The sequence below is a fragment of the Psittacula echo genome (genome assembly GCF_963264785.1).
Source record: "Psittacula echo genome assembly, chromosome: Z".
In the NCBI taxonomy this organism is placed as follows: Eukaryota; Metazoa; Chordata; class Aves; order Psittaciformes; family Psittacidae; genus Psittacula; species Psittacula echo.
In genome coordinates this window covers 30,006,897-30,022,264 of record NC_137742.1, presented here as the reverse complement: position 1 = coordinate 30,022,264, position 15,368 = coordinate 30,006,897, and positions in this window count along the sequence as shown.

Genomic DNA, 15,368 nt, shown 5'->3' with positions numbered 1-15,368 from the left:
CTGCCTGGCGGGCGCTGGGGGCTCCAGTACCTGGCGGCTGGTCGGGGTGGGGTGGATAATCCCTACCTTAAAAGAGAAAAGGGAGAGGGAGGCGGGTATGGCAGGGCGTTGTCATTCGTCCGGAAACTTACTTAGCACTCTATCCTCGGTTTCCGATGGCGGGTAGTGCTGTCGTGGCGAGGGGAGGCTGCTGAGAATATTCCAGCTGCAGCCGCCTGTCCGGCGGGGTCCACTCCCAACGGCCGCCTGCGAGGAGGCACCGTTGGGGCTGGCGGGTGGCTGTTTACCACGAACCCTCGCGGAACATCAGGTCCAGAGACGGCTGGGGAAGTAGTTCCCGGGTATAAGGCTGCGTGAAGAGCGCAGGTGGATCTCCCGTTTCGTAGGGGTAGGAAAGGTAAATAACGCGGTTATGTTGGTTTTGACTTTCGTCCTTTTTAATTTTTTTTTAACTGTTGGCTTGGAAGTACGCTTTTCAGCTCCGCATACTAGTCTTGTATTTTTCCTGCCTTGTATTTTTTTACACTGTAAATCATTTACCTGATCTGCAGCCAAGTGCCGCAGAGCTGCCATGTTGTCAGCAGAAGCTATAGCTGTTCATGTAGCAAAAGAGTAGGTACTTCGTTAAAAAAATGGGCCCACCAGACTGAGGTTTTGTTTTTTTTTTTGAACACCAGTTGTAGTCAATTAAAAAAAAACCAGCAAAAATTAAAACTACCATACATGTTGTCATGTAGAATCATAGGTTGGAGAAGACATTAAGATCATCAAGGCCAACCTTTACCGCAGGACTGCCAAGACCACCACTAAACCATGCCACTGAGGGCCTCATTTACTGCATTCACCCTTGCAGTGAAGAAATTTTTCCTAATATCCAATCTAAACTTCCCCTGGTGCAGCTTGAGGCTGTTCTCTTTTGTCCTATCACTTGTTATTTGGGAGAAGAGACCAACCCCCACCTCACTACAACCTCCTTTCAGGTAGTTACAGAGACCAGTATGGTTCCCCTGAATCTTACCTTCTCTGGACTAAACAACCCCAGTTCCATCAGCTGCTTCTCATCAGACTTGTGCTTCAGAACGTTCACCAGCTTCATTGCCCTTCTCTGGACCCACTCCAGCACCTCAATGTCCCTCTTGTAGTGAGAGGCCCAGAACTGAACACAGGATTTGAGGTGCAGACTTACCAGTGCCCAGTACAGGGGGATGATCACTGCCCTGGCCCTGCTGGCCATGCTATCTCTGATACAGGCTAGGATGCTGTTGGCCTTCTTGGCTGCCTGGGCACAAGCTGGATCACGTTCAGCTCTGTCAGTCAACATCCCAGGTCCTTTTTCACCAAGCAGCTTTCCAGCCACTCTTCCCCAAGCCTGGAGCATTGCATGGGGGTGTTGTGGCCCAGGTCCAGGACCCAGCACTTTGCTGTGTTGAGCCTCATATCATTGGCCAAAGCCCAAAGATCCAGCCTGCCCAGAACCCTCTGCAGAGACTTCGTATCTTCCAGCAGATCAACACTTCTGCCCGACATGGTGTTGCCTGCAGATTTACTGAGGACAATTCAATTCCCTCATCCAGATCATCAGTGAAGATATTAAAAAACCCTGGCTCTAACACTGAGCCCTTAGGGACACCACTTGTGACTGGTCACCAACTAGATGTGATATGATTTACTGTCACTCTTTGGGCTCGGCCATCCAGCCAGTTTCCAACCCATCAATGAATCCTCCTGTCCAGGCCACAAGCAGCTGATTTCTCCAGGAGAATGCTGTGGGACACAGTGTCAAATGCTTTACTTAAGTCCAAATGGAACTGTTGGAACAAGTCCAGAGGAGGGCCACGAGGATGATCAGGGGACTGGAGCACCTCCCGTATGAAGACAGGCTGAGAAAGTTGGGGCTGTTCAGCCTGGAGAAGAGAAGGCTGCGTGGAGACCTCATAGCAGCCTTCCAGTATCTGAAGGGGTCTACAAGGATGCTGGGGAGGGGCTATTCATTAGGGACTGTAGTGACAGGACAAGGGGTGACAGGTTAAAACTTAAACAGGGAAAGTTTAGATTAGATATAAGGAGGAAGTTCTTTACTGTAAGGGTGGTGAGGCACTGGAATGGGTTGCCCAAGGAATTTGTGAATGTTCCATCCCTGGCAGTGTTCAAGGCCAGGTTAGACAGAGCCTTGGGTGACATGGTTTAGTGTGAGGTGTCCTTGCCCATGACAGGGGAGTTGGAACTAGATGATCTTAAGGTCCATTCCAACCCTAACTATTCTATGATTCTATGATCCCTTTCCACCTTCAAGCCTAGTCTAACGTATGCAGATATGGTTTTTTTTCTATCAGTCATATGGGCAGTATTTGCAATTCTGAAGTTACTGTGGACTTCACCTCGTGCTGCGGAGTAAAAATGGTAAGAGGAACTTCAGTATTAAAACCACTAGCTAGTACAGATGGTCCGGTGACAGTATGTAACATGAAGCCTCTCTGCTTGGGCCTGGTGGAGTAGTTAAGGACCTGGAGCAATGTTGGGAGTGCCAAATGTACCTGGTGGTCATTAAGTGACAGCTGTTGTTTACTTGCTGTTTAGCTTTGGGCTGTTTTTATTGGATGAATAGGAGCAGTAATCACCAACTTACAGTGCTGGCTATACAGTGGTAATTACTACTGTTTCTGTAGTTTTTCAAAGTCTTACTACTTAATCCTTAGCTTCATCTTACTTGCTATGTGAAGTGCCTGCCAAAAGTGCTGAAAGGTTAAGTGTGTAAGGATTAGTGCTAACTGCACAGCAGTAAGCATCTGAAAAATAAATAAAAGAGTTAAAGTGCTATATTTTCAGTTCACCATTGTTTGTGAAAAATACGTACTTGGGAGCAAAATCAAAGAAATGGAAACATTCAAATCTGTGTATACAAAATAGCCAATATCATTATGTAAAACTTTTGATCCATGAGTAGTTTATAATTTTGGCTTTAGCTTTGTCTTAAACCGAGTTGCAATACAGTATTTTAGAAATAAAAGAATGTAGTTAACATTCTTGGAAAATTTTGCTAATGGAATGAAAGCTGTAAAGGGATTCTTCCTTTTTTTTGTTCTTTTTTACTTTATACTGTACTGTAACTACAATTAGTATTTTTTTTCCTTTTTACACCTTCACTGCTCACAGTAAATCTGAGGGCCCTTTGCCTTTCCTCTCTAGAAAAGAAAAATGGCATTAAATAATGTAGAGAAAGCTTCTTTGCAAGAGAGTTTATGTTTCTGTTGGACTCAGCAACTCTCAAACCATTCCAAACCAGGGCAAGCCATTCTTTTTGGTAGAAAGCAAACACAGAAGAAAAAAGGAGGATAAAATTAATCTTCCAGGCAGAATTAAAAATGTTCTTTTGACATTGGGGTAGTTAATGATTATGTTTGTTTTGGGAAGGTGCAGTAGCTAGTTTCATTTTGAGGTGACAAAAACACTGAGTGGCTGTGTTGCTGATGTCAGTCTGAAGGCTTTATTTTTGTATTTTGATGAAGTACCGTTTATTCCTATTGTAACCTGTGTCAAAGGGCTGGAAAACACCTGTTTGCTTTGGTGGTTTTTTTGGTGCTTTTTGTGGGAATCTTTTGGTTGTTGCTTTCCACCCTCCTCCCCAAGGCAGGCATGTTCAACTGATATGAAAATCTCTGCTGAACTCTTCTTTTGACTCACTTCTTTTCACTTTACAGCTTCCTTTTCATAACTATTTTTTTTTGATCTGTGTAATGCTTTCTTCCAGTATATTTGTTCCTTCATCATTGCTGTTTATGGCAGTTATGCGTATTGACTACAAAATGGAATTATAGTACCTAGGAAATATTATTTAAATAAGTTATTGCTCACCATTTATCCAAAATCTGAGAACCATTTACATGTACTGTCTCCACTTCTTGAAATACAAACTTTGTTTTGCCTGGATCTAAGCCTATTGAAGACTATGGGATCAAAATAAGGCTGAATTTGGCCTAAACTTTCTAACTGCTGTTAGAAATCTGCTGTATCATCTGACTTACATTCTTCCTAAATATGCATTTTCTCTCATACTTAACTTCATAGCACGAAAGATATTATGTCATTGTCTTTGCAACCAGGAAGAAAAATAAAATGCCACAGACGAAAAGGTAATTGACTCTCTGATGACGAAAGTTTGAGATTTTTTTTCTATTTTCACAGTATTACTTTTTGATGCTATTGCCTGTTTCATATGTACTCAGTTTTTTGTTTGGGGTTTTTGTGGGGTTTTTTCTCACTGAGTAGTATAATTTATTTGTAATTTCTCAAGCATGGCATTTTTTTTCCCTCTTTAATGCAATAGCAGCTATAAAATAAAATTATAAAACTTACTAGTATGTTCTAAGTGAACAAAACAAAAACCCATTTTGTATCAAGTAGCAGAATATGTTGAGATTCTGTCCTACCTAAAGGTGGAACTTCTGCGACAAGTCTAAGAACTTCTCTTTAGCTTTTGTATCTCAAAAATGTATTTTATCAATAACCAATCCAGTGGGTATGATGATAAAGGAAAACAAAACAGTAAAATGGGGAGGTGAATGGTCAGTTAAGAGAGAGTTGTTCCACTATTTTGTTAAATGTATTTTCAGCATGTGAAGGAAGTTTTGTCATGTGAATACAATTTCCCTAGGTGAGTGACAGCTATCTGCTTAGTTGAACAATGAGATCAGAAAAGCTAAAGGCAAATAGCAGACCTGGGATTTCTGAGTGCTCAGGAGGCTATCAAACACCTGAATAAATTGGTGCCATCTCTGCTGCCATTCAACTTGTAGAATAATGGCAAGATATAGCCTTAAGGTTGTTCTGTTCATGCTCAATTATGACCTTGTTAAAAGTTACAGGTAAGTAGAACTCTGGAGATATCTTTATTTTATGTTTATACTTATTCCTCACTAAATCGGATGCATGAACATGAAACACAGCTACTTGATAAGGTATGTGATTTAAGGTGTAGAGTTTTGATTTCAGCTAGAATATATCGGCCTTGTCAATGTGCAGACTTTTACTGTTTTAGTATTCACACCCTGATTAGAGTATAATAATAGTTTCCTTCTGTTTAGCTTTAGTTAATTGGTCTTAAAGCCAAAATAAATAATTCACAATAGAACACCCCTAAAATCAAGAATGGCAATAGAAGAAGTATATGTCAGGTTCTGCCACTGCTGTTTACAAGAGTCACTGCTTGCAGTGATTCTCTGACCACTGAGTGGTAATTGATATGACCACTCTCAATTATGAGAAATTCCGATAGGTCAGGTTAATTCTGACTGTTCAGATAAATGGTGTGAGCCAACCCATCAGATTTTGCCAAAGTAATGCTACTACAGGCCGTGTCTTCAACATATTACAGAGAAGGTCATTCTTCACCACCAGAAATGTGGTGATGAATGAAGGCAACATTTAATCCAGCAAGACAGCTGAATGCAAAGAGGAGCATCCATCTATGAACAGGAATTCATTCAAAGGATTAGTAATTGAGTTAAATAATTTTACATTCATATACCTAAGTTAAGTCAGGGCTATTTCTATGTTAAAAGACCTGTGTGCTGCTTTCAGAAACCCTAATGAGCTGTTCAGCCTTTATATATATTTTCTAACTGTATCACACAAATTCAGTTACCTTAGCTTGCATGGAGATTGTGTTCACTGTTGCACTGACTTTGCCTGCTGTCTGCCTGAAAATTAGAACCTGTTCACCCTTTACCATGAGTCACGTATTTGTGTCAGTAATGATGGTGTGCTTGAAAGTTTCAGAATGGGATAGTGGTAATGATACTCTCTGTCCAGTTTGTCTTGTGGAATAAGTGTTAAGTTAGATAGCTGAGATAGGTACGGGCAGTTAGCCTTTGGCAGAGAAAATTCTCAGGACAGCTGTAGCTACATACTGTCTTCATGCCTCAGAAAATCTAGTGTTTATTTCAGAAACTTAGGTATAAATGCAGAAAAAACTGGCAGTAGATGAAATTGTGGGACTTGGCAGTGAAGACTATTCTCCACAACTTTGCTAGAGATCTCCTATGAGAAATTAAGATCTATGTTCCCCTAGACTCAAATAGTGCTCCTCTTACTACAGCTCTTACACAAATTCTAATAAATTTGTATAAAATATTTAAATAGGATACTACCTGTTGATTAGGATTATTCTCCTATCAGCCACATTACCAACCCGTTGAGTAGGGTCAGGAGAGAAAAGCGTGTTTCTCCAATTGGCCTACTAGGTTCTTAAATATTTGTGGAGGTAACCTGCTGGCAGAAGTTTGACTGTGCTGTTCCAGTGTAACCTGTAATAGCTGAGCCAAAAACGTTAAGCGGTGATTTTTGCCAGGAGGTTTTGTGGTTGACTAAGGATGTGGAGCAGGATGCAGTATTCTTCCAAAGATGTGGAAGAGCAGCTTGTTCCGAGGATCAGTTGGGGATCTGACTTCATTGAAGTTAAAAAGCTTTCAAGTTGAGAAAGTGTAAGATGGAACTGGATGTATATGCTGAAGGCTTAAAGAATGTTACTACTTCAAAGACAAAATTATTCATCTGAGAGAACACTAAAGAGTAGTGATGCCTGACCCAAAGGAGAAAAGGGATTGTTGCTGCCCACTTCACAAAGTCATCCTGCTCTCTTGTTGAACTGAAAATACAGCCTACTGAGGGGACTCTACATCACAGCTGCTAGGACATGCCATTGTCCTGGTTGGTGGATGGCAGAAGAGTCTATGTGTTAGTAATGTCTTTAACTGTTGCAAACGGTTTGTTGCAATGCTTATGAGTCAGAGCCCTACATCTCTTTAATGGTGAGGTGGACTGTAATATATGTGAGAGTCCGTTATCACATTCAAAACATTGTGTTCTGGCCCACTTGTTTGATTTTTAGGACTTTTAAAAGCTGTTATCAGTCTGAAAGCCTCTGTGTCTCAAACATAGATGTATCTAGCCTCACACTTTTTTTCCCCCTAAGACAGAATAATCAGAACCATATTTTAATGAAAAAAGATGTTAATAGATTTACAAATTTGATTTGGTTTTTTAATGGGTCTTGTGTCTAAAGGGGTAGAATTGGATAGTGATTTTGAACAACATGAAAATAACCTGTTTCTGACAAGAAGATACTCGGAGAAGTTAAGTTCTGTTTAACAGGCTGCATCAATAGTTTTCAAATGCTTCTGTTAGCAACTGTCAAGAAACAGAAATTATTTTCTTTCACTTCCTCAAAACTGTAGAAAACATATGCAGATAACCAGTCTTCCTTAATTTCTGACAATTCACCACTTCTTAAAAATACTTGGGACTATTCTGTGAAATCACTTTAATGATGACTTTTCCCTCTATAAAAAAATATATATAATGACCTGCTAAGAGCAATAATAAAGTAGAGAAAAGAACCTTAGATGGCAGGTCATTTCTTAGGGCAGGGAAATCTGGGAAGAAGTCAATTATCATTCATCTTAGGTAGTTGTTAGGATCACAACAGTCTTAAATTACCTGTAATTACTTGAAAAATGTAAGTTACTGAGGAGGAAGATGACACAGAATCTTAACATACCACTGTCTGAAAGAAAGGTAAGTTTAAAACCTCAGAATTCGTTTGTTGAGGATAAAAGATGAAAGTATGGAGGAAAACAGACCATCAGGTGTCTGGGTTTGTAGTGGACAGATGTTTGTCTAGCAGGGATTTAGCTGTAGTGCACTTCATAATTTCAGTGAATATAAGAGCGTGTGTTTAAATGGACCATCTCTGTTTGAAAGCTTGTGAAAGCAGGGTGTTTCTACTCCAGGGAAGCTTCTAAGCTAGGTAAACTTAACAATTCTTAGTTACAGGAAGTCTTTATTAATGTCTTGGGGGGTGAAACTAGATAGATATGTCATTATTGTTTTGTCAGTAATGACCATAATTTTGTTAATTGTCTTCTGTATTTGTTGGCCCTTTGTATTTACCTCCTATTTAGCAGGACAAATGGATTTTTTCTAGGGGTGTCAGGGGTACAATCCCATGTCTCAGTATCTGCTCATGATAACATTAAGGGCTATGGCTGTGCACCTTTTGCGCCTGACTGCCATCTGCTTCCTCACTGTACCTGGTGCTGTGAACAAATCCTCAAGGAGATGAAGCTTACAGTATAGGTGCTTCTGGAAGCCATTTTTATGAAAAGTTACACTTGGGTGTAAGTGTATGCTGAAGTTTCAGTTCATGTGTGTCAACAGCATTTAATGCTGTGTGTTACTATGTATGGTATACAGACTGCGTAATTGTATACAGCACATGTGTGGTTGTATTAAACTTGCTCAGAAGCCTTTCAAAAAGCACAGAGAACCTGCATTTTGCTGGTGAGCTTCCAAACCTCCACTAAGACTGGATGCATAAAGAGTAATTAGCAAGGAAGAAAACAAATTTTTGAGTGAGTAGAATCATAGAATAGTTAGGGTTGGAAAGGACCTTAAGGTCATCAAGTTCCAACCCCCCTGCCATGGGCAGGGACACCTCACACTAAACCAAGACCTCATCCTCGTGGCCCTCCTCTGGGCTTGTTCCAGCAGTTCCATGTTTTTTTTATGTTGAGGATACCAGAACTGCACACAATACTCCAAGTGAGGTCTCACGAGAACAGAGTAGAGGGTCAGGATCACCTCCTTTGACCTGCTGGTCACGCTCCTCTTGATGCAGCCCAGGATACAGTTGGCTTTCTGGGCTGCGAGCGCACACTGAAGCTGGCTCATCTTCATTTTCTCATCGACCAACACCCCCAAGTCCTTCTCCGCAGGGATGCTCTGAATCTCTTCTCTGCCCAACCTGCAGCTGTGCCTAGGATTGCCCCAAACCAGGTGTAGGACCTTGCACTTGTCATGGTTAAACTTCATCAGGCTGGCATCAGCCCACCTCACAAGCGTGTCAAGGTCCCTCTGAATGGCATCCCTTCCCTCCAGCATATCAACTGAACCACACAGCTTGGTGTCATCATCAAACTTGCTGAGAGTGCACTCAATCCCACTGTCCATGTCACTGACAGAGATGTTGAAGAAGACCGATCCCAACACCCATCCCTGAGGGACACCAGTCGTTACTGGTCTCCAGCTGGACATCAAGCCATTGACCACAACTCTTTTGTGCGGCCATCCAGCCAGTTCTTTATCCACCGAGTGGTCCACCTATCAAGTTGATGTCTCTGCACTTTAGAGACAAGGATGTCGTGTGGAACAGTGTCGAACGCTTTGCACAAGTCCAGGTAGATGACGTCAACTGCTCTGCCCCTGTCCATCAGTTCCAGAGCCCCATCATAGAAGGCCACCAAATTGGTCACGCAGGATTTCCCCTCAGTGAAGCCATGATGGCTGTCACCAACCACCTCCTTGTTTTTCATGTGCCTTAGCATGCCTTCCAGGAGAATCTGCTCCAAGAGTTTGCCAGGCATGGAGATGAGGCTGACTGTTTGTAATTCCATGGATCTTCTGTTTTCCCCTCCTTGAAAATGGGGGTTATGTTTCCCTTTTTCCAGTCGTCGGGAGCTTCACCTGACTGCCATGGTTTTTCAAATATGACGGACAGTAGCTTAGCAGCTTCATTTCAAATTTAATTTGGTAGATTCAAGCAGTCTGGGGCACAAGAGTAATAAAACAACCATCCCCACTGTAAGGTCACATTTAAAAGATAACTGGAAGCCAGTGTAAGAGAGACCAAGAACAAGAAAACTAATATAATCAGTTACAAAGAAATACACTAAATAACCCTAATTCTAAGGGATATAATGACAAAGTAAGCTACTAACAGTGTAATTGGAGATGCAGTTGTAAGGCCAAAAAAAGGTGTGAAAGACATGGAAATCTCTACAAGTCTCTTGCAAATCATTCATTATCCTGGATCATAGTAAACACAGGGAGCTGGCTTGTTTATACTTAGGAAAGAGTGGTGCATTATTGTTAACATATTGGGATTTATGATCATAACCTTCTCTTGGGGAGAGTGATAATGGTTCTTGCAAGGGAAAAAAAATAATGTAATTAATTTGATTAATTAAGAATGATTAGAGGTCTGTCTCTCTTCTCTCTTTTAGCTCTTCTTCCCACATCCCTTCTGCTGCAGCCAGCTACTGTCCTGCCTGTTAGGCTGCTGAGAAGGGACTAAGGTTGCCATTTCTGTCATGGCATAGGACAGCTAGGAGAAAATAAAGACTTACTACTTCCATTATTCATGTTTGTTTCTGCTGCTGCCTTGCATTCCTCAACTTTCTCGTCTGAAGCCAAGGTTATGCAAGTAGAAAGTAAAATTGACTCTTCAGGTTGTATAGGCTGCTGAAGCAAATTATTATTGCTGTCTTAGCCCAGAGAAAGCAGGCAGTCTGCTGTTCTAAGTTGGTGCCTGCTTTGCCTTGGCTGAAAGCTAGTCCTTTTCACTTGCAAGACACTGGGCAAGCTGCATTTTAGAACCTAGGATAGAGCTGAATTCAGAGGAATCCAAATAGAGAATGCACAACCATGGCTCCTTCTGAAGCCACTACACTGAGAATTTTCCCAAACTGCCCCTGAGCACCAAGGTGTAGCACAAATCCTTACACAAGACCCAGACTGCAAGGTTAACCCTAAATGGACCAGCAGCATTTTAGATTCTGAAACCATCCCAAAAGTTAAGTAGAAATTGCCCACTCGAAAACCAATTGGCTGGTTGGACAGACTCCAGGCTATTCATGTTGCCTGGCAAGTTTTCCTGCAGAGCAGGTCTGTAAACCTGTGTTTGTCTCCACATGAGGAAGTTTGGAAGAAAGGGATCAGACTCTCTAGAATCATGGAATGTTTAGGGTTGGAAAGGACCTTAAGATCATCTAGTTCCAGGCCCTCTGCCATGGGCAGGGACGCCTCACACTAGACCATGTTGCTCAAAGCCCCATCCAACCTGGCTTTGAACACTGCCAGGGATGGAGCATTTACCACTTCTTTGTGCAACCCATTCCAGTGCCTCACCACCCTCACAGTAGAGAACTCCTTCCTTGTATCGAAACTGAACTTCCCTGTTTTAGACCCATTGCCCCTTGTCCTATCACTACAGTTCCTGATGAAGAGTCATTTTCCATCATCCTTGTAGGCTCCTTTCAGATACTGGAAGGCTGCTCTGAGGTCCACATGCAGCTTCTCTTCTCCAGGTAGAACAGCCTCAATTTTCTCAGACTGTCTTCATATGGGAGGTACTCCAGCCCCCTTATTATCGTCATGGCCTTCCTTTGGATTTGCTCTGTGTCCTTCTTGTGCTAAGTAAGGTATTTCAGTCCACGAACCACTTCACAGGAAAGTTATCAAAGCCTCTGCAACTGTTGAGGATGAACCCAAATATACTGGAGACAGTGAGTTTCCCTGCTGTGTAGTGAGTGTAACATTTACAGGTCGTAGTGCTGTATTAGTCTGTCAAATCTAGAGATGAGGCTCAATTATCAGCATTGCTAGGGTATCCATAGCTGTTCATTACTCCCTATTCTGTCACTCACCGAACAAGCAAAGTATTTGCCATTTGGAAGTTTGAAGGATGCCAGTAGAGAAGGTTGCTCTTAAATACGCATTCTCTTTCCTGTACCTAATTTCTATGTTCTCTATTTCTTTTGTAAAAATTTACCTTAAAATTTGCAGATGTAAGTGAAACCTGTTAACTTATTGCTGTGTTTCCACCTGGTATGCATTGTCTGTCTGGAAGAAAAATGGAATTTTGTTTATTTGAAGGAGGAGCAAAGGAAAGGCAGTGAGCATCAGAGGAAGCACAAGAGGAGTTAAGAATGGGAGAGAGGCCATAATGGGAATAAGAAATAAGCAGAGCTAAAACTCATTGATGGGAAGACATTTGAGCCAAGGAATGTGAAAGGGAGGCTCCTGGCAGCTAGTGGGAAGCACATTTGACTGAGCCAGTTCTTTTGCCTCCTGATGGCTGCTGCAGCTTTTTCTGGTAGCTGGCGTATAACTCCAAAACTAATTTTTATGCATTGTTTCATGTAATAGGTGTTTTTCGAACATCTTGCAAAGAGACTTATTGTAGGTTAGAGTTTGATCTCAGGGTTAAAGTAAACAAGACTTTAAACAAGTAACTCTCTCACCATTCTACCTTGGCTTAGGTACACTTTGTTATTTTCTGTTACAGTTGAAACAATGATAACTAAGGACGTCACGCTTCAGAGAAGACCTCAAAGTTCAGTAATTACCAAAGTGCCATTTTTCAGGCAGGGTTATTCAACATGTGGGTGCATTGTTTCTTTTACATTATTTTTTACATGTCACTTGAGAAACATTCTGGCTATTAGCAGGCACTGGTGAGTGGAAAATTTATTGTGAAAAAGAGTGTAGTAGTTACCACAAGCCCTGCAAGTGACCAGTACAACCCACAGATCAAAAAGGAATGGAGGTCTGCAGTTATACTGGGGTTTGTGTCTAATGAGGAGGCTTTGACAGAGGTCCCTCTGGAAAAACAAGGCACTGATTTCAAGAATTGGCAAAGATGCCAGTGCAGCTGGGACTTGAAATGTCATGGGTAGAACCTTTCCTACTTTGTTTCTGAAAGTACACGTGTGATGTGGCTTTAACCCTCTTTGCAAATTCTGTCATTTTTAACTTAAGTAACAGCAAGTGAATTGCTGCCAAAGCATTCTGGAACTATACTGCACATAGCTACCACATTTTTCTCATCCTGAGAAAAAGCACTTTTATTTCTTTTGTACTTTGGGTTAAAGAAAGCAGCATTAATTTGCATTGGATGCTAAACTGAGTTAGTAAATTGTACCAACACTCCTGTTCAGATCCCTAACACTGGCCTTCTTATTGTGTACTCCTGGCATATGAAGCTGTGTTGACACATGATGGTAGAATTTCTGGCTCAGCATACCCCGGTGAAGAATTTTCTCCCCCAGTGTTTCGTTATGTCTGCAAGTATACTGTGGAGAATAATCCTCTTGTGTTGCAAATGTAATCTGGCCAAGCACTCAAATTTTTGTGATATAGACAATCCCCACTTTGAAAGCACAAAGGCAGCATGCCATTTCCCTAAAAGAAAGAAAAACTGGTGGCAGAAATACGATCAGCACAAGAGGTCAACTCTTTATCTAGTGATCTAACTGGTGGAAATGTTGAATCTTTATTGACACAATGAGTTTCCCCTTTTAGCTCAATAAACTGCATTCATTACTTGATCAGAAGAACAGGGATATTTTGAAGGTATTCTATGAAACAACCACTGTCAGCAAGAATTACTACAGGTAGGTTTTTTAAAAACTTGTGGGTTTAAATTTAGTTTCCATTTAGTAAAAAATTCTTTAAAAAACAAGTCTTCCAAGAATAAATAGTGAAAATAAATAGTAATTTCTCCTTGTAACAACTTGCTAAATAACTTCATGGAGTGGAAATGTTTGTAGGAGGATGTACTTTGATTTCAAATACAAGCTTTGTAAACATGCTCAAATCACTGTGCACATAGCGGCTTTGTTTGTGCCTAGGACCTACTCCAGATGGGTTATATATAAATGGAGTACAAACCTCATGCTAGAGTTATAATTATGCAATTAATGTTGTAAGGGTTTGTTAAGATATTCTGCATTTTTCTTTCCAATCCAATAGAAATTCTGGTGTCCATCTAATCCTAGACCATTTTTGGTGCCATCTCTAAAAGGCACGTTACAAATCCGCTGCAGCATCAGGCTGTGCTGGTTTTGCCTTGCCGCTGGATTGCTGATTGGGTAAATATGTGACTACATCCAGTTCCAGAAGAGCCATTTTTTGTTTTTTAACAACAGCTTATCATGACTCACAAGACACTGTCTTCAAGATGCACCACCCACAACTACGTTTTGGCCAAAATTAAGTCTGAAAAGAGGGACCAAAAAGTGGCCAAGTCACTTCTGTTGTGTGCCAACAAGTGTTTCTTTTGCTTATTGCCCCTCTCACCTTTGATCTGCATTATGTCATACCAGGGAGCTGCTTCAGCTGGCCAGAGATTGGGGAATTTGAGCTGTAGTCAAGGATACCTGCAAAGCACTGGGAGCTGCAGCAAAGAGTCTTTGAAGAGAAGCACAGGGAAAGGCAAATTAGGGGGAAGGCAAGGGAAAAATAGAGGCAAGGAGCCAGTTTCTGATCTCAGCATCACTGATGTCACCAATGAGAATGTGGTCCACAGAGTGCTGGGGAAATAATAGAAACTGGTCAGGGGGAAAGGTGACAGGCAAGCAGAGGTAACAAGAGATGGGACAATTAATCATGTCTCAACTGTAATCTTAATGATTGCAATCCTTTAACACTTGTAATGCCTCGTACTCAGCCAAGAGCACAAAATTAATAAAATCTTTCCAGGAGACTGGCTTGTCTGTCATAGCAGCTCCAGCAGTGATTTTTACTGGTGGCACACTCAGCTGCAGATCCATCTGAAGAGCAACATGCACAGATCTAATGAAGTGGGAAAGCTTTGAATCTCCTCATGTTTCAGGGGAAAGCCTATAGTAACAAACTTCCTTCTACTTAAGATCTATTTTCTTGTAATGTTCTATATATTTCCAAGTTTGCTTCTAAAGCAAAGTTTCTCTAAAGCTGGGTGACTATCAATAAACTTTTCTTTTAGGAAAAAAAAAATTTCAAATCAAATACCCTTTAGAAAAGATTCTTAAAAATAAAATCCAACAAACCCGTAAAAAACTGACATTCCTGACATATTTTCCTTTTGAAAATGCTTATGTGTTGGAATTCTATTACCAAGTCACAATAGATGAAAATAAATGTTATGTTTGGTGCAAGGAGTTTTTAGTTATTTCACTAGACTATTCTGAAAGTGGTTTTTAATCTTTTAAAATAAAGTATGTATGAAGAACCCCTCATCTGCTTCCAAATATTCTTTAAGCTAGAAAAAGTTAATTCTAATGGATTACTTGGTTATAATTGACTCCATTCCATATTCTTTCATTTTAAAACCATATACCTCAGCAAAATTTTTTTTGTAAGTAAGTTGACCTACAATCGTAAAACTAAGGCAGAGCCAACAGCCAGTTTCATGTGGCTAGATGCAGGAATGGCTAATATAATTCAGTATTAAAAAATACATTTCGGTTACTGCCTTTCACTAAACAGGACGATATTCTCTAAAATAAGGCTCTGGAATTCTTTGTCCGTTATTTGTGTAGCAGTCTGATTTGGAGGAGTGCTGTGTCTAAGTCCCACTGAACTGAGAAAAAGGAGGCTCTCTATTCCTGGTGTGAAGATACATGGAGGCCCAACCTAGCAACAACATGTGCGGTGTTGATTTTCTGACCATTGCATTAGAAAGTGCAGTAGGTTTTGCTGCAGATTTTTTTCTGTGAATTTAAAGGAGCTTGTCCTTAACTTGAAGCTGACAAACTTTTGTCATGGTTGAA